The sequence below is a fragment of the Oryctolagus cuniculus genome, chromosome 6, assembly GCF_051225735.1.
Source record: "Oryctolagus cuniculus isolate XC-2025 breed Fujian yellow rabbit chromosome 6, ASM5122573v1, whole genome shotgun sequence".
Taxonomy (NCBI): domain Eukaryota; kingdom Metazoa; phylum Chordata; class Mammalia; order Lagomorpha; family Leporidae; genus Oryctolagus; species Oryctolagus cuniculus.
Window position 1 is genome coordinate 39,092,468 of NC_142872.1, and position 23,096 is coordinate 39,115,563.

General features: G+C 58.7%; 1 protein-coding gene across 3 annotated transcripts in view; it reads left to right on the forward strand.

Annotated features, from left to right (window-relative positions):
• Positions 1–20,883: 20,883 nt before the first annotated feature.
• SYNPO (synaptopodin) overlaps positions 20,884–23,096 on the forward strand; it is a 49,270-nt gene continuing 47,057 nt past the window's right edge. Inside the window, exon 1 of one of the 3 annotated variants that reach the window (XM_089336085.1) lies at positions 20,884–21,020. The gene's annotated coding sequence lies outside the window, so the exon portion shown is untranslated. Of the gene's footprint in view, positions 21,021–21,534; positions 21,654–23,096 lie in introns of those variants that run through there. The other 2 variants (XM_051843525.3, XM_089336086.1) reach the window with 2 other exon arrangements.

A 23,096-nucleotide genomic window follows, 5' to 3' on the forward strand; every position in this document is an offset into this window, starting at 1 on the left:
GGGGCTCGCTTCGTACCCGTCGTTCAGGGTAAGCCCAGGCTCTGTCTGCTGGTGGCAGGGCCAGTGCCCCACCCCTGTCTGACCACAGGACCTGTGGGCTGCCCTGTCCCCACCCCCCAGCCCAGCATGCCCCCCACCTGGGTCCCCTCGCATTCCTCTCGCCCCACCTGGCCTGGCCCGGCCCGCCGTGGAGCTGAGCCCTGTGGCGCTCTCACAAGGCGCCATTCATCCAGGCCAGCTGCTGATGAAAACCATATGTGGCGTGGCCGGCCAAGGTGGCAGCAGCTCCGGAAGCCAGGCCTGGCCTGGGGCCTGTGGGGCCTGGGAGGGCTGGGGGTGGGGGTCAGCTGACCAATAGGCCTGCCAGGGTGGAGATGCTCAGGGGCTGGCCTGTCTTCCCTCCACCACGTACACATGCCCCAGGGGACCCCGAGCTGGGACTGTGAGTCCTGGGCCCAGGCTGGGGCTGGGGGAGGCAGCGAGGGCATCTCCAGGTGAGGGTGGATAGCCGGGCTCAGAAGTTCTTCCAAGGCCGTCTGGGGAGCTGTGGCGTGCAGCAGGGTTGGGCTGCTATGGCAGGCAGGGGTGTGCTGAAACACACAGGCTCTCCGTAAGCCCTTGCATTCACAATGCCGTCAGGACCTCCCCAGGTTGTTTGGTGCAGGAGTTGAGACCATGGGCTCAGGAGCCCTCGGCCTTAGCCTTGGCTTCTGCTCCTGCTGCTTCTGGGCTGTGTGACCGGAGGCTCCTCATTCAGCACAGGCTGCCCAAGGCCTGGGCAGAGCGTCTGAGCAAAGGTGGAACAGCAGTGGTCAGTGGTCATCAGGGGGTGCTCTCGGCTGGCTCTGCTGCGCCTGCCCCTGTGCCCCTGTCCCAGGGCCCCTGGCTCCTGACTGCAGAGCTGTGGCCTGTCAGGGAGCTGGGGGCGGGGGGAGCGGTGCTCAGCATGGGGGCATCTGGGTTTGCTCTGAGGCCTGAAGGTGGCAGTCAGAGGGGGGAGCGGGCAGGGGGAGGTGTTGGCTCTCCTGCTGGTGTGCGGTGCACTTGAATTAGCCACCCCCACTGGAGCCAAGAACACAGCGGGGCATTGTTCACCAGCTGCCGCCCCTGGCACTCAGGCCCCTACAGGAAGAGGTAGGCGGGGGAGGGGTCAGCCCTGACCGCGGGCATGGCTGAGCTGGGACCTTGGGAGGGTCTGGTGTCTCGGGAGGCACCCTGACCCCCCTAGAAGCCACTGAGGCCCTCTCCAGGGTGGGCTGGGGAGTGAGGGGCTGGGGGGCCTTGGCGGGGCATCTCCCATGGGTGGGCCTAGCCTCCAGATGGGAGCTCCCTGGAGCCCGGGGTCCCCAGAGTCCCCTCTGCTCCAAGCCATGCAACTGACCTGGGGCCTGGGGGAGCCCTGTCCTCCATCACTGGACAATGCTGGGGTCGGGAGGGAGAGCAAACTGGTCACCCCAAGAGGCACTTCCTGTGGGCGGTGGGCTGCTCTGAGGAGGGGAGTTGGAGCTGGTGGGACACAGCCCCCACTTCCCTGCTGTGTGACTGGGGCGGCCCTTGACCGTCTCTGCGCTCGTGCGTCCTCCTAAGGCAGGGAAGAGAGTCCCAGCGCAGGACAGCAGGGGCTCTTTGGGGGTGGGGAGAAGCAGGACCTCAGAGCAGCTCGCAGAAAGTCCTGGAGGTGACCAGGGCCCAGCCCCTGGCTCTTCCTCTGCCAGCTGCCCGGCCTGGGGTGAGTCGTGTTCTTTAGAAAACAGCTTTAAAAGATGTTGCTCATAGGATAGCTGGGAAGCAAGTCCGCTGATCCCGGTGTGGTGCCATGTGGTGGTCGGCTCACGTGCAGGGGTTCGCTGCACACGAGTGCAGGTGTGGCCATGAGGAGTCCTGAGATGTGATTCAAGCCCCTGGTCAGCTGTCTTGCAGCAGAGGAGGTGACCCCAGCTGATCTAGAAGGGCCTGCTTCCATCGGCAGGGCTCTGGGGGTCCCTGAGGAAGAGGATGGTCCACCCTTCCTGGAGGCCCGCGCTCAAGGTTCTGCAGAGGAACGGAACCCACAGTGTGTGTGTGTGCACATGGGCGTGTGTGTGCACGCATGTGTGTGAAGACATCGGCTCGCGTGATCATGAAGGCCAACCAGTTGCAAAGTCTGCATTCGGAAGCTAGATGCTGGAGAACCGGCGATGTGCTTCCTACGGAGCCCGAAGGCCTGAGACCAGGAGAGCCGAGGGCTCAGCTGAAATCCAAAGGCAGGAGAAAGGCTGTGACTCAGTGGGTGAGGCAGAAAAGCCTCGAGTGCTCGCGGGAGGGCAGCCTTCCCCTGCCTGGACGAGGCCTGACGCGTTAAGAGGGGACATCTGCTCGTCTCGGTCCAGGAATTCCAACGTGAGACTCCGCCAGCAACATCCGCCCAGAAGCTCCCAGCATGATGCTTGACCGAGTATCTGGGTACCCTGTGGCCCAGGCAGGTTGACACAGAGCGTGAGTCACGACGCCCGGGGATTTCAGAGCTGCCTGGCCAGCCCCTGCAGTGGTGTAGGCTGAGTCCTGACAGTCAGTCTCTTAACAGCCCTCTCTCTTTTTAAAGCTGTACTTCCTTAATTCAAAGGCACAGAGTTACAGGGAGAGAGGGAGAGACAAAAGAGAGATCCTCCATTAAGTGGTTCACTCTCCGCGTGGCCACCATGATCAGGGCTGGGCCAGGCTGAAGTCAGGAGCCAGGAGCTTCATCCAAGTCTCTCACATGGGCAGCACAGGGCCAAGCCCTCAGGTCTTCCTCCGCTGCTTTCCCGGGTGCATTAGCAGGGAGCTGTATCCAAGGTGGAGCAGCTGGGTCTCAAACCGGTGCCCATATGGGATGCTGGCACGGCAGGCGGTGGCTCCCCTGCTCTGCCACAACGCCAGCCCCAGTCCTTGATTTTTCAAGGGTCTGATAAATGGATTTTCTTCTTTCTCATTTTGCTTTTGTCACTTGCCCTGGGTATGCACTCTTCTCTCCTGATGCCCTCCACAGCCCCACTGGGACAGGAGAGGAAGAGAAAGCATCAGAAGGGAAGAGAGAGCTGTGGGAGGTGGGGAGCAGAGGGGAAGACACAGATGCCCGCTCTTGGCTCTTCTCCCCATTGCGCTGGAGGTGCCAGCCAAGGCAACTGGGTAAGAAAAAGAAATGAAGGGCGTGCGGATTGGAAAGGAAAAGAACTACTCTGTTAACAGACAACACGATCTGTCTGGTAAAAATACTCCAAGACCAGGAGACCTAATAATGATCTCAGCAAGGTTGCAGGATAGAAAACCAACACACCAGGTGGGCGCCGTGGCTCTCTAGGCTAATCCTCCTTCTGCAGTGGGTTCTAGTCCTAGTCGGGGCTCCGGATTCTGTCCCGGTTGCTCCTCTTCCAGTCCAGCTCTCTGCTGTGGCCTGGGAGGGCACTGGAGGATGGCCCAAGTGCTTGGGCCCTGCACCCGCATGGGAGACCAGGAGGAGGCACCTGGCTCCTGGCTTCGGATCGGCGCAGCGCACCGGCCATGGCGGCCATTTGGGGGGGGTGAACCAACGGCTAAAGGAAGACCTTTCTCTCTGTCTCTCTCTCACTGTCTAACTCTGCCTGTCAAAAAAATAAATAAATAAATAAAATAAAAACCAACATACCAAGGTCAGCTGTATTCCTACATGTGTGCCATGGATAATCTAGACAGTAAGGTAAGAAAACAGTTCCATTCACAGTAGTATCGAAAAGAATCACATATATAGACACAGATTTAACAAGAGAGGTGTAGAACTTTGGCTCTGAAAGCTACGAAACAGTAGAAAGACTTTAGAGATATAAATAAAAAGGCAACATCACACAGCCACGGACTGGAAGACTCATTAGCATTGTGAAAGCGGCAACACTCTCCCAACTGATGCACAGATTCCACACCACCCTGTCAGAGTCCCAGCTGACTTCTTTGTACAACCTGAGATGCTGACTCTAAAAGGCATATGGAATTTCAAGGGATCCAGAGTAACCAAAACAATCCTGGAAAAAATACACGGCAGGAGGGCTCGCAGGGCCGGATTGCAAGGCACTGGCGGCAGCGGTTCTGAAGTCGGAAGTTTACACCTTGAGATCAGTACAGCAGACCTGGGAGTCCAGAAGTAAAGCCATGGGTTTTGACAAGGGTGCCGGGGCCGCTCGTTGGAGAAACGGCCGTCTTAGTAACAGAGGAGAGCGAGGGAAGGGCTTGGGCTTGGGGCCCAGGCAGACCCCGCCATTGTCTCGCTGTGTGACTGTGAGCAAGTGACTTGGTGTCTCAGAGCCTGAACTTTGCCATCTGCTAAGATGAGGATAACAGAATGGCGCTCATCTCCCAGGCCCAGACACACGAAGTCCCTCACATACAGCGCGTAGCGGAGTCACTCCCTCGGGCAAGTCCATGGGCAGGGCAAGGGAGCCCAGTAGGCGATGCTAGTGAGGCTTGGGGTCTGGCAGCCCGTCCCGCTCCCCCGAGGGGACCCCTTTCCCCAGGAAAAGGCAGGGCTGGTGGGGCTCGAGCCTGCAGACGGGGGCTTGGCTGAGTGCTGTGGGTTGGTAATAAATGAACAGGAAAGGAGATTCCATTACCCAGGAATGTCTGGGGAGGGGGCAGGGAAGGAGCCGCTCCGCTCCCAGCACCAGCCAGCCCTGCAGCCTTGATTGATGTGCCTTGCACTCAGCAGCCTCCGGGCCTGGCGGAAGGAGGCCCCTCACTCACCCCTCCTGGAGCCAGGCCAGCAGCCAGATGTTCTGGGCCTTTGGGGAGCTATGGCGGGGGCAGGGAAGGCCGGCAGTGGGCCAGAGGGCAGCTGCCCAGATGTTGAGCCTCTTGCTCCTCCCCACGGACAGGTCAGGTGGCTTTGCGTCTCCTGCTGACCCGTGCGTGCCCGTGGCTGTGTCTCTCGGGGCTTGGTTCAGCCCCTATGACCTGCCACGAGCGGCACAGCGCCACCCAGGGAGGGCCTGCAGCTCCCAGGGGGACCATGTTGAACCTGCCCAAGGTTCGTGTGCAGTTCTGGCAGTGAGGCCCCTGGATTTGCAATCTGGGGAGTGTGTCTGAAGGCCCCCTGAGAAATTTCCACCAGCAGGTGCTAAGAGGGCCCAGGGCGTGTTGCCCCATGAGCAGCTCTGCACAGCCCGGCCGTGGGCTGTGCCAGGACTCTGTGTCACATGTGTGGGTGGAAGACTTTAGTATTTTTTATTTTTTTATTTATTTTTATTTTTTTAAGAAATTTCTTTTTTTTTTTTTTGACAGAGTGGACAGTGAGAGAGGTGGAGACAGAGAGAAAGGTCTTCCTTTACCGTTGGTATTTTACGTGTAAACAGGAGGTGCCAGAGGACAGAGCGATGTGTGTATGTACAAGAAATGACACAAAGGAGAGCTAGCAACAGCCCAGGAGTCAGCAGGTTGGATGACCAACTGCCAGGCTGTTGGTTGGATTCTTTGACTATTTATGTTCTGGGTCCACACGTATAAATATTTATGTAGGTGTATTTTTCCCAAAATGGACTCGTCGCGTCTGTCTGGCTCTGGAACGTGCCTTTCTGTGCTCAAAGCGTGGTGTGAAGGTTGGCACGTCCACAGCGACCCTGATGTCACATCGGTGGGCTCTGAGGGGACGCTCAGAGTGTCCCTGATCCGAACAGGGCAGCGGCGTCTCTCTCTCTGCCTCACCCTGCGTGCACATGTGGGTCATTTCCTTAGAATAAATTCCAAGAAGTAAAACTGCTCACACGAACCAATTGAACACGCACACACAGTCCCCGTTCCCTCGGCTCTGCTCGTGTCCTTCCGGTTGGGGCCACCCTTAGTTCTGCTGTGTCCTGGCCCTGATTTTGGAGGGAGGGCATTGGTGGTGCCTGCAGGGACCCTCCCCTTGTGGCTGCAGAGGCCCAGGGTCTGCCCCAGGCCCAGAAACATACCTTGTCCTTTGCTCTTCCCAGGACACTGCAGGGAGGGGGCGTCCTGCACCTACCCAGGAGCACCTGGCCTACCTGCTGTGTGCCACACTTTCCCCATCTGCCTCTGGGGCAGCCTGAGCCCCAGGCACTGCAGTTCATGCAAGCAGTGAGTGACAGTTGTTTCTGGCCTAGACGGTGGGGGTGGGCGGCAGGGCAGGATTCTGTGCCCTGAGCACTTGCCCCAGGCGTGGGGCTGTGGAGGGATAGGCCAACTTCCCCGTGACACACAGGGCAAGACCTGCTAGGATGAGAGCCCCTCAACCCTGGAGAGAGCTCCCTGGGGAGGACCCGGCCAGCTCTCAGCTGGGAGAGGGAGGTGTGGCAAAGCAGCCTGTGTTGTGACTGCTCGGAGGAGGGTTGGGGACAAGACTGGATTCGGGGGTGACTGCTCAAAGCTTCCTGGACCTGAAACCATGACATTGTGTGCACATCCTTGGCTACTTGGCAGGATCCTCTGCCCTTCTGTGTGTGTGTGTGTGTGTCTGTGTGTGTGTCTGTGTCTGTCTGTCTGCCTGTCACACACACACGGAAGCCTGTACACCCATTGCTTCCTACACACGTGTGATCATAGCAATAGCAGTAGGGTCATCTTAGTAACCCGTGTACTGATCTATTGAGCGTTTTCTGCCCGGTTGCCCTGTTTCTTGCCAGGCGCTGTGTAGCCCTTGCCTCGCTGGCTCTGTTGCACGGGCACCGAGGCTCACAGCGGAGCTCAGCAGGAGAGCCTGCGCTGGTCACGCCCGAGCCCGTCCTGCTCCCTGCCCAGGCTGAGGTGGCTGAGCGCTCACCACCCGAATTCCCTAGGCCTTGCCCAGCCCTTGGTACACAGTTGAACAGACCAGGCTTGTTCCGATTCAGGCCGTGCGAGGCGCAGGGCAGCCAGCCTGTGCACTGCCTTCTGGGCCTCTTGTGTGGACTTGGTTGTCTCAGACTGGAGCTTCTGCAGTAGAAGCTCAGCCCCGGGTAGCCGAGCCCCTTCCCCCTCCCTCCTCCCTCTCCCTCCTCCTTCACCCTCTCCAGCCAACCTGGGGGATCCATGGTGGCATGTCTGGCCCTGGGCTCAGTGTGGTGCTGTGGTCAGGCAGGGGCCTGGGGGTCCCATCCTCAGGGACCTGACAGCTCCTTCAGGCACAGGAAGCCCAGAAGGAAAAGGCTTGCTCCAGGCCCTGCCAGCAGTGAGAGGCAGAACCAGGCCTCAGGGCTAAGCTCCCTGTGCGCAGGCCACGGCTTTCAACTGGGCGGCCAGCACTGTGCAGCAAACACAGGGTGTGAGGCTGTGGGCGCTGCATCCCAGGCATATGGGCTGGACAGGGAATGCCAAGGGAGCTCAGGGGCGGCCTAACAGTGACTGCGGCTCCCGGGTGTGCAGCAGGCACTAAATGTGCATTCCCTTACTTACCCTGGGTGCACTCAACCAGGAGACATGGTTACCATGGTCACCATCTCCCCTCCATTGACAGAGAAGGAAACCACGCCCCACAGCCGGAGTGCACAGAAACCTAGGCATTTCTCTTCTGCAACCCAAGTTGTCCCACCAGGTGCACCGACTTGGGCAAGGAAGGGACAGGGGAAGAGCTGGGACATGGGCAGGCCTTAAAGGATTGGAGGAAAGAGCCGGGCATTCTGGGAACTGAGCACTGCTTGAGCCAAGGTGGAGAAAGTACCTGGGGAGCCCTAGGACCACAGAGGGGACAGAATAGTCCAAGAGGTTTGTGGTCTAGGCATCCGGCAGATTCATCCTCCAGGGATGAGCCTGATCCTGGTACCCAGGACTGCGGAACTCTTGTAGACTCAGTCAGCGTTGGCCCCAGAGGAGCTACAGGAGGCCCTGAGCCAGGCAAAGGTCTCCTTGGCATCCTGATCTAGGTCCCCGGGAGGGAGGAGCCAGGAGGCCCCCAGCTGCAGTGCTGCACCCAGAGTGGGAGCCCGCCAGGGGCAGGCGCAGGGACCAGGCTCTGAAAATCCTCAGAAGTTCCCAGGTGGTGGGGTGGCTGCAGGCCCGTGTGTCAAGCAAGCAGACCTGGTGGGGATGGAAAATGGGGAAGGAGAAGGGAAGCCGCTCCCTTGCCAGTTACCTCTCTCAGGGTGGGGCAGCTGAGGCGGGGGCTGTGACTTGATCAGCAAGCTCCCAGCATCCCAGCAAGGTTAGAAACAATCACACGATAGTGGAATCAGTAAATGCTGCGGGAAGGAGGCCCCTAAACCACAACCTGTGGGCTCACTCTCCACCCGGACACCTTCTTTCCTTTAGAAGTCTGCCCCGAGATCTGCACAGACCCCACTGCACCCCAGGAACACGGTCAAGCTCCCCCAGGACAGTACTTCTGGAACCAGGGCTTTCCACTTGTACTTGGACACTCATTTGTGGGGTCATTTGAGAGACATTGTGCCCCTTCTGTCTGAAAGGGCAGAGATGTGTCTGTCATTTTCACCAGACTATCCTGGGGCCCTGGTATACAGTAAAACCCACAGGTATTTGTTGAGCAAATGGATGAGTGAATGGATAAAAATATATATGTGGATAGATGGATAGATGGATGTATGGATGGATGGATAAATGGATGTATGGATGGATGGATGGATAAATGGATACATAGGTGGATGGCTGGCTGGCTGAATGGATGGATGAATGCATGGATAAATGAGTGGGCGGATGGATGGAGGGATAGCTGAATGGATGGATAAGTGGATGACTAGAAGGATGAATGTGTGAGAAGTCGAATGAATGGATTCAAAGTTCATTCAATGCCCTCTTATAAGAGATGAGCACACAGACTTTGAGAAGTGAAGTACATTTGTTTAAGGTCACACAGCCCCAAACTTGTCCTCTTACCACTGTAAAGTGATTCTGGGAAAGGAGTCAAAATCCCCCACTGCAGTCCTGCCCCTCTGAGCTTTGCTGTGACCTAGGACAGAATTACAAGACTTCCTCTTCTCTTTTAAAGAGACAGGTTGCTGAGGTCGGCATCGCGGCTCACTAGGCTAATCCTCTGCCTGTGGCACCGGCACCCCGGATTCTAGTCCCAGTCGGGGTGCTGGTTCTGTCCTGATTGCTCCTCTTCCAGTCCAACTCTCTGCTGTGGCCCGGGAGGGAAGTGGAGGATGGACCAAGTGCTTGGGCCCTGCACCTGCATGGGAGAGCAGGAGGAAGCACCTGGCTCCTGGCTTCGGATCAGCGCAGTGCGCTGGCCGCAGCGGCCATTGGGGAGTGAACCAACGGAAAAAGGAAGATCTTTCTCCCTGTCTCTCTCGCCCAGGGTCCACTCTGCTTGTCAAAAAAAAAAAAAAAAAAAAAAGAGGTTGCTTTGAACTATGTAACAAAGTGTTGTATGCATGTATCAAATTATATCCTATAAGTATATACAAATAATATATACCAATTAAATTTTTTAAAAGATTTGTTTATTTGTTTATTTTTTATTTATTTATTTTTTTGACAGGCAGAGTGGACAGTGAGAGAGACAGAGAGAAAGGTCTTCCTTTTGCCATTGGTTCACCCTCCAATGGCTGCCATGGCCGGCGCACCGCGCTGATCTGAAGCCAGGAGCCAGGTGCTTCCTCCTGCTCTCCCATGGGGTGCAGGGCCCAAGCACTTGGGCCATCCTCCACTGCACTCCCAGGCCACAGCAGAGAGCTGGCCTGGAAGAGGGGCAACCAGGACAGAATCCGGTGCCCTGACTGGGACTAGAACCCGGTGTGCCGGCGCCGCAGGTGGAGGATTTGCCTATTGAGCCACGGCGCCGGCCTAAAGATTTGTTTATTTGAAAAGCAGAGTAATACACACAGAGAAGAGATTTTTTTATCCTCTGGTTTACTCCCCAAATGTCCACAGCAGCTAGTTCACTCCCCAAATAATTGCAGTGGCCAGGGCTGGGCCAAGCTAAAGCCAGGAGCCAGACTCTCCATATGGGTCTCCCACATGGATGACTGGGACTTAAGAACTTGGCCATCATTCACTGCTTCCTAGGTGCATTAGCAGGAAGCTAGATCAGAAACAGAGCAGCCAGGACTCAAAACCAGCACTCTGATGTGGAACCCAGGCATCTGAAGAGCAGCTTAATCGGCTGCACCACAGTGCCCTTCCTAAAAAAATGTTTTTAAAAGAGAAAATGTTGAATCTCTCCTAGCACCCAAATCCAGTGTTTTGCTTACATCTTTGGGAGGGCCAGCCTCGTGGGGCTTTGTCATGCCTGAGTACAGGTGCTCTCCCCCCATACCATGCCTTTCTCAAAGCCCAGGGGAGCTGGCAGGACAGGTGCTGGGTCCCTGGGGGTGGAGTGAGGTTCCAGGTCTGGGGCAGGAGGACCAGCCTGGCCGGAAGCCTCTCCTCCTGGCATGTTCTGTACCCTCAGGTGTACCTCAGGTGCTGGCAGGGCTGCCGCTTGTGTAAGGTCCCTGACTTCGGGCTGCACCTGCCCTGCCTAGAGCTACCTCACTCCCCTGAGGCACCTGCAGCCCCAGCCCCTGGAGCTGGCGTGGAGTGTGTGTGCAACCAGGGAGAAGTCCCAGAGCTGGCCGTGGGCTGCTCAGCCCACGCTGGGGGGCAAGGAGCTCCACAAGTCAGTCAAAAAGGGGGTCTTTGGCATCCTTAGAGCCTCAGGCACAGGACTGCGGTGGGGAAGCAGGAGATCTCATTCTTGCGTGCTTTGGGGTGCAGAACTGGGCTACAAGAAGGGGCAGAGGGCTGGCGCCGTGGCTCACTAGGCTAATCCTTCACCTAGCGGCGCCGGCACACAGGGTTCTAGTCCCGATCGGGGCGCCGGATTCTGTCCCGGTTGCCCCTCTTCCAGGCCAGCTCTCTGCTATGGCCCAGGAGTGCAGTGGAGGATGGCCCAAGTGCTTGGGCCCTGCACCCCATGGGAGAGCAGGAGGAAGCACCTGGCTCCTGGCTTTGGATCAGCACAGTGTGCCAGCTGCAGTGCGTCGGCCACGGCGGCCATTGGAGAGTGAACCAATGGCAAAGGGAGACCTTTCTCTCTGTCTCTCTCTGTCTCTCTCTCTCTCACTGTCCACTCTGCCTGTCAAAAAAAAAAAAAAAAAAAGGCAGAGAAGAGGAGGCTGGGGAAGAGCTCCCAGGGGCCATAAAATCCGGCTGAGGCCTCTAGACTTTACCCTCTACAGAGAAAGCACTTTTTTTTTTTAACATAAAAAATGTATATTGTACACTCATTGTGAAAACAAAAAGCAAACAGTGGAGCTGGATGTTCAGTAAACATAAATGTCCTTCCCCTGCCCCAGCTCTCCTCTGAGAGGCAGCTCCCAGCCGTCCTGTGAGATTGCGGGCGACATCAATTCCACATCTCCATCTCCTTCTTAGCGGTAGCGTGTTCTCCGCAGCCTTCTGCTCCGATGCCCCCTCAGCGGCAGGAGCAGGCCTCTGGCACTGATCTCACCCCCACACGCTGCTCTGTGACAGGGACATCTGCACAGTATTCCCTGGCCTCTGCTGATGGACAGCGACGTTGCTTCTAGCTGTTGGCTTGCACGCACAGTCCTGCAACGAGTGCGTCCCAACCTGGGAGCCTGTGGCTGCTACACATGGGAGCTGGCTCCCTAGCCACCGCGTTGCTGCTCAGAGCGTGTGTGCCTGGCATTCGGGGATGTCACCAAGCCTCTGGCTCCGTCTCCGATCCACTGCTGCTGATGGGGCAGGTGCGGGTGGGAGGAGCGGATGAGTGGATTAGAAATAGCACAGGCTTGAGGGCTGAGACAGGCTGGAGGCGCTTCCCTAAGACGCCACCAGCCCTCATTCTGGCCCAGTCTGCCTGGGAAAACGGGGTGTCAGAATACCAGCTCCTTTGCTGTGGTGAGATCCCCACCCCCACCCCCACCCCCCGCCACCGCCACCGCCACCGCCGCCGTGCAAGCACCCATGTCCCCGGGGGTGGCTGCAGAGTTCTCCTGGGGAGCGGACAGGCTGCCGGCAGCTGCGCAAGGCTGAGTTCAGCCAAAGCCCGCGCAGAGGACTGCCAAGAGTTTCTTCTTTTCATTTTTCCAAGCCTTGCACTTCGGGCGGGGGCACAGTGTCATCCTCCTGTTTCCTATTACTTTACAAGGCTCTCATCAAAGCGCCGGGCGTACAGACCCTTTGATGTCTGGGCCGGGGCCTGCCTCCGCCTCGGGGAGAAGCATCTATGCTGAGGATCAAGAGGGGAGCCAAGCCGGAGATGGTCCCCAGGCCTCTCCCCAATGTGCTTCCCTGGCTCCGCTCCAGCAGGGACCGCAGGCTCCTGGAGGGGGCAGAGGGGCTGTTGCAGCAGGGCCAAGCTGGAGAGCCCCTATGATAGAACTCAGAAGGGATGTAGAGGCCCAGAGAGGGCAAGGGGGGCTGCCCCAGGCCACACAGGCATAGGTAGAGTGCTGTGGCCCTGGTGGTGATCAGACACTGGGTGAGGCTGCCTGGGAGACTCCTGCCAGGGTCACAGGAGCCCCAGCCTTTGTCTCTGTTTCCTCACTTCTGGGACTCTGGGCCCTGAGACCCTGCAGGTGATGGCTGTGACTGTGTGTCTGCAGAGTTCTAATCAAGGGCTGGGTGACCTTGAGAAAGGTGTTTGGCACTGCCTCACCTCTGATCTCTTATCTCTGAAACAGGCTAACGGCACCTCGGCTCCTCGTAGCGTCCCTGGGGGTGGGAAGTGGGAAAGTTCTCGGGAGACCCTGGGAGCAGTGCCTGATGTGTGGGGCTCTCGTATTGTCCACAACAATCTTGCAAAGGGAGGGGCTGATGTGGGACAGACTTGGGTTCACACCTGGGCCTTTGCCACAATGGAGGCGGTTAGTTCCCCCTGTGCCCTTCCCACCCCCACCTCTAATCCCAAGGTTTGGGCCTAATCAGGGTTGGGGGGGCAGGAGAGGTGAAGGTGCCAGGCGTGGGGTGTGATGCTGTCTGGAGGCCGCGGCCCCATGGCCGACTCCTGGAGGCAGCCGGCGTGGAGGGCGTGGGCCTGGCCAAGCTGCAAAGGTTTGGATTTGACTTGAAAACACATTGGGAGGTCCCTGGGGGCTGCCTCCTCAGCAACAGGCTCTCTGAAGTGGAGCCCAGGCTGGGGAGGCTGCTCTGTGTAACGGGGCCCTGGGGACCTCTGCAATGGCCAGGGGCTGAAACCTCTTCCCCAGAATTGCAACACTCACGCTGGGCCGCCCACTTCCTGCAGCCTGCCCTGGGCGTCCTGGCCCCCAGGCCTCCGGTCTGTGCAGGACGGTGACCCCCGGGGGAAAAAGGGATGCTGGAGCCCCCAGGTGGGCGAGGGCCGAGTACCTTCTCCGACAGCCTCACGCAGCCAGCAGTCTCTCAGTGCCACCTTCCTGTTTTTGTCAGTTCACCGTTTAGCCTATGGTCATTTTTCTTTAAGTTGAGTCACTTGTTAACACTTGGGTATATTTATTTTAAAAGAAACTTCATATTGCTACTGTAAATGGAAAACTTGTATTACTTGCCATACATAGTAACCATGTAAATACAATGCAATAAAAAGAAAACCAGGTTGTTAAATTTTACCTAGAGCCTGAGATATTCTCTCTCTCTCTCTCTCTCTCTCTCTCTCTCTCTCTGATAAAAAAAGATTACAAATCTGTGAAGTGTGTCAAAGACAGATAAGATCCTGAGTTTCTATTTTTCTTTTTTAAACTTGGGAGGTAGAGTGACAGGAGACAGGGAGAGACAGATAGAAAGTGTTCCTGTCCACCAGCATTCTCCCCAAATGTGCAGACCAGACCAGACCAGACCAGAGCTGGGCCAGGGCTGAAGCCAGGAGCCAGGGTCTGGGAATGCAATTGGGTCTCCCACGTGGATGGCAGGGACCCAACTGCCTAAGCCATCACTTGCTGATTCCAGAGTCTGCATTGCTGGGAAGCTGGAATAGGGAGCCAGAGCTGAACCCAGCACTCTGATAGGGGATGTAGCAGGCATCTCAGAGAAGGAAAGAGATTTTCCATCTGCTGGTTCGTTCCCCAAAAGGCTGCAATAGCCAGGCCAGTGCTGGGCCAGGTCAGAGCCACGAGCCAGGAGCGCCATCCTGGCCTCCCTTCTGCTGCCTTGCCAAGCACACTGACAGGAAGCTGGATCAGAAGCAGAGTGGTGGGACTGGAAGCAGCACTGTGATAAGGGACGCTGGCAGCGCAGGCAGGGCTGGGCCCACCGAGCCACAGCACCGGTCCCCTGGAGACTTTCTTTTTGACGAGATCTGGCAGGTGAAATACAAGACACCCAGTTAAATGGAAGTCCAGGTAGACATCGCATAGTTGTTTTAATATAAGTACTTCTCAAATATAGTCTATACTTACACTGAAAAAAATATTTGTTTATCAGAAACTCACATGTAAGAGGGCATCCTGTATTTCTATTTGCTAAATATGGCAACCCTACCATTGATGAACAAAGGAGGGTTTTTAAGGGAATAACTTCCTCGCCCCAAAGAGATCAGCTGTTTCCATGTGGCGTCCCTATGCCACCAAAAATAAACCTGAGAAAGGCTGCTCTGATGCAAGGTGGAATTAGAGCAATGAAACACGCTTGTGTGAGGATTTGCAGGGAGCAGAGAGCACTCCAGCAGGGTGGGGGGCTCTGAAAGCAGAGGGAGGCCTGGGTGGGACCCTGGGGGTCGGCTGGCACAAGGCGACGGTCTTGGGGCTCTGGGAACCCTCCCCCGCCGTGACCTCGGGGCCGGGGGCCAGAAGACATTCCTTGGGGATGAAGGCTTGACTGCGCTCCTGGAGGACAGAGGGGCCTGTGTGTGGATGCCTGTGGCGTGTGAGCATGACTGGCTGTGTGTGTTTGCGCGAATCACACGCTCTGAGGACGGAAAGGGCACTCGCGGTGACACCTCTAACCCCTCGCCCTCCCGCCCACCCCACGTGGGAATCCGGAACCTGTCTGCAGCACCAGACGTCACTGCCCCCCCGAAGGGGTCTTTCTCCGTCACTGTGCAGCTTCAGCTGGCAAAAGGCTCTTCCTTAGACAGAGCACAAGTCTGCCTTCATGTCATGGCCCTGAGCAAAGCGTTCCCCTTGGCCTGGGGACAAGTCTTTCAGAGATGTGTCAGCAGGGAGGACAGCCCCCAGAGTCTGCATAGGCCCTTCTCTTGGAAGCGCACCTCTCGGCTTGGTCTCTGGCTCCTTTATTTACAGGGACACTGGGAGCATTGCCTGGGGTGCCCTGCCTTGTGCACAGTCTCCATGCACGATACAAAAATGAGGCTGGCTGGGATTGTGGTGTCACTGGTTAAGCCGCTGCCTGGGACTCCAGCATCTCATATGAGCACTGATGTGTTCCGGCTGCTCCACTTCTGATCCGGCTTCTTGCTAATGTGCCTAAGCAAGTGGTGGAAGATGGCCCAGGTACTTGAGCCCCTGCCAACCATATGGGAGACCCAGATGGAGTTCCAGGCTCTTGCCTTTGGCCTGGCTCAGGCTCAGCCATTGTGGCTATTTGGAGAGAGAACCAGCAGAGGGAAGATAATCTCTGTCTCCTCTCTCTCTCTCTCTCTCTCTCTCTCTCTCTGTGTGTGTGTGTGTGTGTGTCACCCTCCCTCTCTTTCTGTAACTGCCTTACAAATAAATAAAACAAATCTTAAAACAAAAAGAGGCTGGCCAAGGAGAATGCTGGGAGACAAGGGCAGGACAGAACCAGGACAGCGAGGTGCACCCTCTTGGGGATGCTCAGTCTACAGGAGATGCAGCAGGAGCCCCAGAGCCCTGGATCCTGCCCCCTGCTCAGTCCCTAGTTTGCTGTGTGACCTTAGGCAGGTGTCTTCTCCTCTGTGGCCTTTTCTTTATTGTATGTGCTGTGAGTGGCTTGACCTATTTCTGCCATTGCTTCGGTTCTGATGGGTTAGCGCTGGCTGGTGTTTAATGCCCGAGACTCCTCGGCCGTGTCCGGGTTCAGAGGGGAAGCGGGCATGTGGAATGGTGCTCTGGGAGCTGCCCAGGTGCCAATGGTGACCTCGAGGAGGCTTGAAGCCCTCAGGGATGTCAGCTGGGGTAGGGGCAGGCAGCGCCCGTGTGGCTGTGCTGACCCCGCCTGCCTTCCCCAGCCTGCAGCCCTTCAGACACGTGTGTTAGCGGCTGCCTCCACCCAGATGGCCCGAGCACAGAGGCGCTCTGTGGGAGCCTGTGCACAGGCCAGGCCTCACGCCTGGAGGTGGTGTGGAAGGCTGGCGGGGTGGGGCGGGGAGTGTCGGGGCTTCTCTGCCAGGAGGAAGGCTTGGCAGGAACAGAACCCTGCTTCACAGCTGGGGCTTGGCTGCCACACAAAGGGGCTTTCTCCCCAGGCCTGCCCTGCAGGCCTGGCTGGGAGGCTGGAAGAGGGGAAAGCCCAGACTTTGGGGAGCTTAGAGGCTTCATACTGAATGCTCAAGCTGGGAGGAATCCCTAAACACCAAACCAGTCCTTGCTCAGCCTAGGGACGGCCGAAGAAGAGGCTCGCACGGCCTCTCGGCTCTCCCCTTTGCCATCCCACCTTGTCCGCCCCTCCCTCTCTGGGGCTCAGTGTCCCCAAGCAAGGATTTGGATGGAAGGTCACCGCAGCTGCCCGTGAGGGTCCCCTCACTGTCAGCACTTACTGTCCCGGGAGCCCTTTCCTCTTTGTCGCTTCATTCGAGGGGAGGCGGCCGTGGTGAGCATTCTGCCTCCGACTTGCTTCCCATGATGAAACCGCAGGCCCGAGAGGGGCTTCTCCCAGCAAAGCTGTGACTGAGCGGGGTCTCCATCCGCAGACCCAGGAGTTTGCAAGGGGCGTGGGTGGGGTGGCAGCGGCGGCAGGGAGGACGGGGGTGGGACCCGAGGAGGCACTGTCGCTTCCCTGGCCGCTTTCCTATATGGGTCTCATGCAGGCAGCATTTTCAGGAAGAGGTACTTGGGTCTGGAAGGTGTGAAAGCCCCGAGCTGTTGCAGGGGTCATCAGGTGGGAGCTGTAGGGAGGGAGACTTGCCCTGGTGGGGAGCTTTTCCTGGGGCCGGAGCAGGAGCTTCACATGTCGCGTGGACGGGAAGGGCGCTCATGTGTTTTTGCTCTCGGATGATTAGCCCATGATGGCATTTGGGTGGGGGTCAGAAAACATCTGAACACGAGAGAGGACAATGCCAGCACCATGCAGTGGTGATGCTGGAATGACCCTTAGAAGTCAGCTACTTCACCCTTTATTGAAGGGAAATTGAGGCCCAGGATTTGGGCCAGGGCACACAGCCTCCGTGACAGGACCCCAACCTGGGCTCCCCCACTTCTCTCCAGCGATTTGGATAAAGGCTGCTTTCCAGTGAGGTGGTGGGGTGGGGGAACAGGGCATGGGGAGAGAGAGGAGGAGGCTGGGGCCGGGGACCGGGGCAGACAGAGGTATGTGGGGCCCAGCCGCCCGCTGATAAGAGCCCCACCACGCTGTTCCAGAGGGATACTTTATCAAGATGTGATATTTCTCCTGCTGTAGACAATATTTTCTTTCTCGTGCAGACTGCTGCCCTCGCGATAAGGCGCCTAGACGTGTTCACACTGAGGCAGCCAAAACATGAGGTAGGAGGCAAAAAATTCCCTTGTCCATCTCCCCCCACCCCAGCCCACTCCCCCCTCACTTCCTCTCATTCTCTCCAAGTTCTCATGCCCCCCCACCCCCGCCTCCCGCCCAAGCTGCCTGGCCTCTTCCTGCCTTCCAGTAACTCAGCCCAAAGGAGCCAGGAAGGTATGCGGGCCCCACGGAGGTCAAAGGTGAGAAGCATGGAGGGGCTTCCCCCCCACCCCGGGGAAAGGGCCCAGGCCGCCAGGCTCCCCTAGGGCTGTGCATGGACAGGTGGGGGTGAGTGGGGGCACAGGGAGCCTTCTCCCTATACAGTGCAGAGTTCTTTCTGGTAGGGGCTTTAAACTGGAGGTGATGAGGGTTTTCCCTGACCACGGAGTCTCTGCTTCCCGACTCCCACTCCTGGCCCCGTATTCAGGGCTTGGTGGGAATTTCTCGGGGCGGGAACTACCTTGTCTACTTCTGTCCCAAACCCCCAGGCTGAAGTGATCCAATCCTGACCCAACAAATCTGCCAGTCCCTCTTGGACTCGTCCCTCCTGCTCTCCAGGGACTCTATGACTCGGTTTCCCCAGCTGCCCACAAAGGGGCCGGGACTCAGATACGCTGGCCCTGAAATTCTCTCTCTGGCTTCTCACAAGGCGATGTTCTATCCCAGGCCTCCGGAGCATGAGGCGAGATGGCTGCGTGGCCCCCCCTGGACGCATGCCCCGCCCCTGCTTGGCTCAGGAAGTCCACCCTCCCCCACATCTGGATGGAATTTACCCCCCAAAGCAACTCAATTACCGGTGATCTGATCAGGACGGCTCGTGTGTCAGAGGGGGCCCTGGTGAAGGTTGCTCGGCCTGAGATGAGGGTTCCCAGGCCTGCGAGCCCACAGGGCCTTTCTGAGGCCCCTGGGGGCAGGGTCTGGGGAGCAGTGTCCCACTGAGCAAGTGTCCAGGACCCAGAAGGGGTTGCCACTTCCTGCACCGGCTAAACACCTCCCTGGGACTCAGGGCGTAGAGCCTGGAGCGTGAGGGAGAAGGGGCAGGAGTTTTACCCCCACTGTTCCTGCCCAGTGAGGGGGTCTGGGAGGGCGGGCAATCCGCGTGACTCCACCCACATTCTGGACCTGACAGGGGAGTGGGGGGGGGGCCCTCGTGCACGCTGGGCCTGTCCTTGGGAAGGCAGAGCACTCCCTGCTCCTTTCCTGTGCTTTTGCCAAGCCCTGTCCACGCTGGGTGTCAGGCTTCCTGTTGCTCCAAGTCTCCAGCTAATGCCTCCTACCCCAGACCCATCACCCAAGGACTGCTCTGCTACGGCCTCCCCACCCAGCTCCATACCCGCAGGAGGCTCACCGGGCCGGCAGGCCCTGGCCGTATGCCCTGTGCGGCTCAGGGCCCACGCTGAATCTGGGGTCCACAGTGACGTCTGGGGAGTGTGGGGGGGTGGGTTTGAACCAGCCAGCAGTGGAATAGTGGCTCAGCAGCCTTCGGTGCGTCAGCAGTTATAGAGCCTTCAGATGACACAGGCCTCACACGGGTCGGGCAGAGCTTGCCGGGCTGAGGAAGCTGTGTGTGCACACGCACGCATACACGCACACACGTGTGCACGCACTGCTTCCCTCCGCCTGAGAATCACTGGTGTTTAGTTCAGGCAGCAGTCACTCATGCCAGCGCAGAACGAAGCGCCACTCCGCTGCTGCGGGGGCTGCGTGCCCCTCCCCAGGGGCGTGTGCCGTCCCAGGAGGGGGAAATGCCGACCCAACAGCCAGGCTCGGCAGCAGCTAAGAGCATAGGCCAGAGATGATGGAGCTGCCACCGAGAGGCTGGGGGTTCCAGCCTCATCCGGGGGCCAGGAACGAGTGGCAGTTTTCTTATTATCCCGTGGAGTACCCTGCATCACGATGCTAGCCTCTCACCTCCCTGGAAAACTTCCCCACGCAGACCCTGGCCCAGAACGCATGAAATCCCCTTGACAGAGCCTCTGAGCTGTCGACAGCAGAGTGCCACGTCCGTGCACCCATGCACAGGGACTTTCCCCACGGGCGGTCATGGTGGGGCCGGGCTTTCTGGAGACCCGAGGGGCCAGGCTGCTGCGGTCCAGGGTCCCGGTGGGAAAGTGGAGGAGGGAAATTGAGGCAGAGGCTGGGTTCATGGGAGTCTTGGGTGCCCCTTTGACCCATCAGCTGGCCTGGGCCAGTGACAGCTGCTGGAGGGTCACCACTGGGGGATGTCGGGAGGGAAGGGCTTCTTCAGGAGGCTGACGCGGGCAGGTATGGGGTACACTGAGGGCCACCTTGGGCAACGAGGCCAGTCAGGGCCTGTTGGAACCCAGACAGGATTTAATGCCATGACCCATTCACAGTGAAATTCCAGACAGGGAAATCACCGAGCGCCGGGTGAAGCCCCTACATCCTTTCCGTCACATGACCGCCACAGGTCAGCGAGACGGTTCTTTCCACTTCCCAGAGGGGAAGGAGAAGGCACCTCTCACAGCTGTTAGCTGCAGGGCAAGGCCACAAAGCCCCCTCTCTAGCTCCTTGGTCAATGCTGCTTTCCCATGGAGGGTGGGGGGTGCTCTGCTTGGCAGGGGGCCCAGGAGAGCCAGGACCAGGAGCTGTAGAGCCGTGCAGGGGGCATGTGGTGCCCGGCAGTCTGGGAGCAGGGCTAGGGCCAGACGGTGGGTGAGTCCCAGGAGGGTTGGCAGCACTGGCTCTGGAGTCAGGTAACCCTGGCTGGGCAGGCTCAGCCCCACTGCTCACCACCACCACAGCCAGGAGACCCATGGGCAGCACCCTGAGCCTCAGTTGCTCACGAATGGGCAGAGCTGTGTTACCTGAGGCAAGGTGCATGGGTGCAGAGGGCCCGAGCAGACAGCGGGAGTGGCAGTGTCAGGACGAGGCAGGGGCGTGGCCGAGGCAGGGACGTGGCCATGGCAGGGACTCCATCAATGTCGCTCTAGCCAGGGATTTGCCTCTAGTGTTGGCACTTTCTAAACATCAGGCACCGTGCTAACAATGTCATTAAATGCATGGCTACAAAGTCAGGGAGCAGAGGCTGGATTGTGGTGGAAGAAGGCCTGAAGCCACAAGTCCAGGCTCCCAAGATCCAAGCACCAGGCTCTGATCTGCCAACAGCTTGCTGTGTGTCTTTAGCTGAGGCCTGGCCTTCTCTGGGCCTCTGTTTTTGTTTCCAGAGAGCAGACGGAGGGCACAAGGGGACGGGAGTTGAGCTGTCAGGGAGGAAGGCACCTGCCCCTGAGGCCTCCAGGCCTGTTGGGATCTGCCGGCCTGAAGGGGGTTTCCTGGGGCCGGCCCCGTTCCCAGCTCTGCTGACGTAGGCGCTGCTGGATGGATGCCCAGAGGTTGGAGGGGGGGTGCCCAGAGCGGTGCTCCAGTGGGAACAGCAGGCGGGCGCCGTCCCAGCCCACACGCAGGCCCTCCCTCTGCAGCCCTGGGGTCTCCCCCGCTGCCCCTGAGCTGGGGAAGTGGAGGCTCCCTCCTGTTGAAAGAAGAAGGCACGGCCCCTTAATCCAAGATCCTGATTTGCTGTGTGACCTGAGGCAAGTCCCTGCCCCTTCCTGGGCCCTGGGCCCTGTCTCTGCCCGGACACTCTGGGACCGCATGGGGAGGTGTGGTCCTTGGAAAGGAAGCTGGATGGGGGGCTGAATTCTAGGGGCTTTGCTTCCCAGGGTAGAGCAGCAGGCGGAGGGGTGGGCGGGGGTGGGGTGCGTGAAGCCCCAAGGCCTCCAGGTGGCTCCCCGAGAGGGCAGGGGGATCCTGAGGTGCTGGAGACATATTTATTTGCAAGTGTCCTGTGTCGCTGGGGGCTTTTTCATCGGGTTTTGCAAGGCGCCAGAAGTCAGCACTCAGCCTGTGTGTGTTTGCTGAGCAGAGCATGGGCTGTATTTATTCATCCTTTAGCCCGAGCCCTTAAAAATATAGACGGCTAATGTCTTCAGTATGTATGAAATATCCCATATGCTCGGAGACAAAGGGGCTCTGTTATTAAAGTTTCATTTCCACAGCCCCCTCCCCTCCCTCCGCCCGCCCCCCTGACACCCTGCCCTCCTCCCATCCCGCTCAGCCTGCTCCAGACAGAGCAGTGAGGAGGCAGGCGGGCAGGCGGCGGGCAGCCGAGGACCGAGACGGGCACAGTGGGTCCCCGCGCCACTGGGTGCTGTGGCCGGCTCCAGGTGAGGGAGGGGGTGCCGCAGGGAAGCCGAGAGGGTCTTGCAGAGGAGGGGGGCCTCTGGGGTCCCCGGGATGGCCAGTGGGGTGGGAAGGCTGAGGTGGCCCCTCTTGCGGGCGCCTGTGGGACCGGGTCCCTGGCAGGGCCGCGCTGTCTGGGACGGAAATGCCCGCTCTGCTGCTAACTGAAAACACATGTGTCCCCCAGGCAGCCGGGCAGGGATGCCGCCAAGCCTGGGGCTTGGGACGAGGGAGGAAGGACGCAGCCGAGTCCTGTGCAGTGTGCCCTGGGTGGGGGTGGGGTACAGGGCTGCCGGAGGGTGTTGGGGGGTGTCTTGGGGTCGCTTGCAGCTGCTCTAATGCAAGTGTGTCAAGGTGGGGGTGAAGGTCTGGTCTGCGTGTGCACACACGAGCCCGCCTGCCGGTCAGTGCAGTGTCCACAGCGGTCCCCCTCTTTGCTCCTGGGAGCTGAGTCCCGGGCATTCCTGTGGGCCTGGGAGCCTGCCTGCTGCCTCCTGGGGGTGTCCTCGGGTAGGGGGACGCCCCCGAGTGGGTGGCAGTCCTAACGGTGCGGCGACTCCCCTGGGCCCCCTTCCTCTCCCTCCGTTTCCCTGCAGCCCTGTGGCTGTCGCTGCACCTGCACTGCCTCTGCCCATTTCCCGGGGGAGAAGCTGTGTCAGTGAGGTCACCTCAGTGAGCTCGGTGTCCAGACCCTAACCCTGAAAGCCAAGGCCGAGCGAGAGGGCAGTTTGCCCAGGGCATCAGGGACCAGGGGTCTGGGGACTTCTAGGGTCCTGGGGCACCGCCAAAGCTCAGGTGGCCTGCATCCTGGGTTGCCTTTCTCTGCAAAGCCAGCCCTGTTGCAGGGGGAGCTCTGGGTTCGGGGATGGTCGTGTCCTGCTCTGCATGGACGCTGGACAGATCTCCCGGCTCTGCCTGACCTTCCCTTCCCCTGAGGTGGCAGGGCAGGCACAGCAGTGTGTCCTGGGGTGTGGGGTGCACATTTCCCATGCAGTGGGACCCCGCGGGCTGTGGGTTTTAACAAGGAGTATCTGTTATTTTTGCCTGCATTTGGGAACCAATATGTAACTAGCGTATCGACCTAGGGAGCAGATTTAAATAAAAGTGTAATCTACCTGAATGAATGAACACTGAGGACCAGGGCATGACCCCTGGGGCCTGTCCCTTTGGGCTGCCGCCAAAGTGCTCCTGCATGTGTCGCTTCTGGCTGTCTAGGACGCGATGGTGTGACCTGCTGTGTAGAGCGTCATCTGGCCCCACAGATTGGGAGCCATGTAATCCCATGACTACAGAGGGCAAAGCCCAGTTGCCACCTTGGTGTGTGCTATGTGCACCATGTGGGAGGGGCTGGTGATGGATGGCCGGAGCTGGGAAAAAACGGGGGTGGGTACCCAAGGTCGAAGGCAGGGGCTCCGGGAAAGAGATTG